General features: G+C 29.1%; 1 protein-coding gene across 1 annotated transcript in view; it reads right to left on the bottom strand.

Annotated features, from left to right (window-relative positions):
- Window positions 3,876-4,392, bottom strand: part of LOC109841471 (putative pentatricopeptide repeat-containing protein At5g59900) — a gene marked incomplete at its 5' end in the record, with an annotated part of 3,647 nt that continues 3,130 nt past the window's right edge. Inside the window, one exon of the mRNA XM_020410438.1 lies at window positions 3,876-4,012. The remainder of the gene's footprint in view (window positions 4,013-4,392) is intronic.

Here is a 4,392-nt window from a genome sequence, read left to right as displayed (position 1 = left end):
ATGGAATGTGATGAAATTCAATATTCCGAATGTGATCAACACTATTGAGCTGCTTTTACTGGATGAAAATGTAATGTTTTTCGCTCTTTCATAATCTGTTTATCAGTTCAGTTATCATTTTCTTTTAATGTGAATAATTCAAGATTATACATTCATGATATTCTCTTTTTTTATGAAAGGGAGCAAAAATTCAAGCAACGATCAAGACCAAATTGATAGATAAATTCAAATCACAATTGAATGAAGGCGGCTACTATCTGATTATGAATTTTGGTGTTGGGGAAAATACTGAAAATTATAGAGCTACTGATCACGCATATAGAATTAACTTCCTCTACTCTATATTAGTTAAAGAATGTGAGAGTTCTACAATAACTTCCTATTCATTGGGATTAGTTGATTTTGAGGATATAATTGCTAATCGTATCACCTCAACTGTAAGATAAAAAGTCGACTATTTTAAAATAAATTTATAGTTTTGCTTATTGTTTTTTTAATTTCAATACTATTTTTTAATATAGTTGAGACTTATGGGCTTTTTATTCAATTCTTTATATTATATGATATTTTTCAGATGGAAATGTAAAAGAAGTTGAGAGCAATGGAAGTAAAAGAAAATTATTGGAGCTTGAACTCCAAGATAGCAAGTGAGTTCAAATATATACAATATAGTTACATATTTTTTATAGTAAAAGTATGTGTGTGCATGTGAGTTTGTGTATATGCATTCCGTACTAAATTTTTATCTGCTTGCAGCAACATTAAATTGCAATGCAGTTTATGGGGTGATTACGATGTTCAAGTTTCGCAGTATGTACAGAAAGCTAATTAAGGAATTATTATAATGGTGATTCAGCTTGCAAAGACAAAACCATATGGAGGTAAATCTTTATTGGAATTATACTAATTTATCAAAAAAGATATATTTTTATTTCGTGGATTATGCTTATATATTGACAGAATCATTGACAGAATCATGAATTTAAAAACTTTACTTCTTAGGTAAAATTACTATTACAAATGCCTTATATACGTCCAAGATATTAATCAATCCTGACATACCTGAAGTTGTTGATCTAAAAAAAGGTACATGGTGAATTATCTCATTCATTAGTTATTTATAAGTAATTTGGTATTATTTCTAATTAATTTACTTTTACTATCATAAGTCTGAAACTTGTGGAAGATTCTTCGTCTCAACGATTTAGTCAGATTCCAACTGAAAAAGCTTATTCCATCGAGGATGATTTTTTGTTATTAACTGAACGAAAGACACTTGATGAAATTCGAGAGGCACGAGAGGTAATTTTTTTTTAAGAAGTGACTTTATTGATATTGCACTGATTATTTAAAATATGGAATTAGTGGCAAACTAGATAACTAATCTTAACACAATTGATAATTTTCTACCAAATTATTTATAACTTTATTTTCTTACTATTTAATAATACTCAGGTTTGCACATGTGTGACATTAGCAACTATAGAGAAAATTCAAACAGATTATAATTGGTTTTACTATGCCTGCAAAAAATATCAAAGGAAGGTAAATGCTGAAAATGGTAAATTTTGGTGTGAAAAGTGCAATAAAAATACAAGATTTGTTATCCCAATGTATGTGTTGAAGTATGTATGTCAGTTTCTTCACAAGTTATATTTTATCATATTCTTCATTAATGAATGTCTGGATCTTCAACGTACACTTTAGTTCACAGTTCTTATAGGTTTATTTTAATTTATGAGTTTCATCAGGTACAGAGTTCAGGTTTTAGTCATTGACCATATATATACTACATCATTTGTATTGTTTGATCGTGAAGCTAAACAAGTTATTCACAAATCTGCAGTCGAATTGAGGGAACGACTGACAAAAGTAATCACTCTAATTCCTTTCTGTAAAAATTAAAAGCTTTAATTCAATAGCTTTACTTTGCTTATTTATATTGTTCACAGGAATGTGATGATGATTCATTTCTTCAAGAGTTAGATGTGTTGGTGAAAAAGAAATTTTTGTTCAAGATTCAAGTTTCAGAATTCAATCCCAATCAAAATTGGCATGTATTTTCTGTCTCTAAAATGATTGACGATGAAAATCTGATAGCAGCTTTCAGAGACAGCTTAGATTAGAACCAGGTACATTACATATTTTCTTCTTTTATAGAGCTACATTTCTATTCATTTCATGTATCAATCTGCATATATAGATGAGGTTGAGCAATATATTAGTAATATTTTTCCTTTCTAAATCATTAGGAGTCGACAGGTAAAAAATATTTCACTGATGAAGCTGAATCTTCCAAAAAGAAAGTTGATCTTGATAATGTAAGTCAATACACTTGGTATTACTTTTCTTTTTCATTCCTCATGTTTGTATTTTTTTTTTTTGTGAAATGAAAGGTAAGTATTCATGTAATCCCAAAAGCATTATATGTACAACATTCATCCAGACTCAACTATGATCAAAACTAATACTTATACTAATACCTCAACACCTCTTCATAATTAAGGTGACAACCGGACAAGTCAAAACTCTCAAATTCTCTTTTGCTGTATATTTCACAATACTTATTTTTAAATACTCTTTTGATGTTGTTGCTTCTTTCACCTTTACCACTTTGTTTTACTATTGCTCTCTTGATTCTTCACATTAACAGTGCAAAAAACTTTTCTTTATATTTTATTAGTATGCTAACTAAATAGATAAAATAAACATGCTTTTATTCTCCCATAATGTGTAGAATATGTTTTTAATGTTAGATTTTTTAAAAGAATGCATTATATATTGTCAGATTCTTATCTAACATATGAGTAGAATGACTTTTAATAATACAAGGGTTTTTTACCATTTGAATTTTAGAAGTTTTCAAAACAAATGAAAGCTTGAAGTTTAGTTAACATTATTTCTGGCTTATGTTCTATTTGTCAATGACCCATTATCAATCCCGTGAAGCTTCTAATTAACTTTTGACACTTTGCATCAAAAACTTCTGGATTGCTTATTTTTTTCGCCTTACTATTGATTTCTTGATTCTTCACATTAATTGTACAACAATCTTTTCATGCCACCTCATTAACATGCTAACTTTTATGTTATACTAAAACACAGATCTCGCTATCGGTCACTTGTGACAATGAAGTTGAAATTTGTTCCTTGGATAACATTACACCTTGCAAGAGAAATTTGTTAGAATCTGATGTCAAGTAACAAAAAGCAAAAACAGATCAAAATTAAAAAAGAGAATTAGAATATTTTACAGAGAGTTCAAGCTCCTTTTTGAAAAAACTCCATCTGATTCATGATGTCTGAAACTTATATTTAGTATTCTGGTATAAAACCTTATTTAGTAAACTTTTGTATGCACTACATATTTTTTTGGTGGTTTTGCGTTGAGAAACATACCTACTTGATATGATATGATGGATATTTTGTTTATCAATATATTGATAATTATTATTTTGATTCGTAGATATATATATATTTGACAGGTATCTCTATGTGCTTTAAATATTTTGTTTGGAACTAAACTTTATGCTGCATACTAATTACTTGGTATAGCAAAATATTATAACATTAATCATATAGACATGAGGCATTTTAAGCAATTTTGTTATGAGAATAGGGAAATTATATTTTCATTCTTTTTTACATTTTAATATTAAGTCAAACATATATGCAGTTTAGGTTGTATCATTTCTGACTACTTATATATTATTAATGTTTTATTTTGCATTCTTTTGCTACATCAATTTTTGTACATTAAACAAATCCATGCATCGCACGGGCCTGAAACTAGTAATAATAATAAAGAGAGAGCAAAGGAAAAAGAAAGACATGATTGCTAGGAAAAACCAATTATGCTTCGAGGTATTCATTACCTTAGCCCTAGACCATCTCAGCGTGTAAATTGCTTCCAGCAAGGGCATCGCATGGCTTCCCATCAAAAACAAAATTGAACAAATCACCAAATTAGACCACAATATGTGTCAATCATTTGGTTGAGATCATCAAGTTCCTGCACATAAACGATGTCAATCAATATCCCAGTGATAAAGAAATTCTGTTATAGGTCCGAATATATGAGCTTAGAATTTTTTTATTAGCATTTCACTTAAAACGAAAGAAGCATTCCTCATTAACATATTATTGAGAACATCGCCCCATGAAGAGAAAGAACTTCCATTCAGAAAAAGAAATTTAAGTGGCATACAAATTACTCTTAGCAGGATGAGCATCACACTCCTAAAATCAATAATCCTATAGAATTCTGATCCAAAACTGTGGTCTGGCTATTATTCTTGTTGCATTCTGATTGTCACACAATTAATTGTGTCAACAGGCACAGGACCAACATATAATAAGTAATACAGTTGTTAGGAGCTTAGTCGATTCCAG

The sequence above is a fragment of the Asparagus officinalis genome, chromosome 5 (genome assembly GCF_001876935.1).
Source record: "Asparagus officinalis chromosome 5, Aspof.V1, whole genome shotgun sequence".
NCBI lineage: Eukaryota > Viridiplantae > Streptophyta > Magnoliopsida > Asparagales > Asparagaceae > Asparagus > Asparagus officinalis.
Note: the sequence above shows the minus strand (reverse complement) of the source record. Positions and strands in the feature narration are given on the sequence as shown.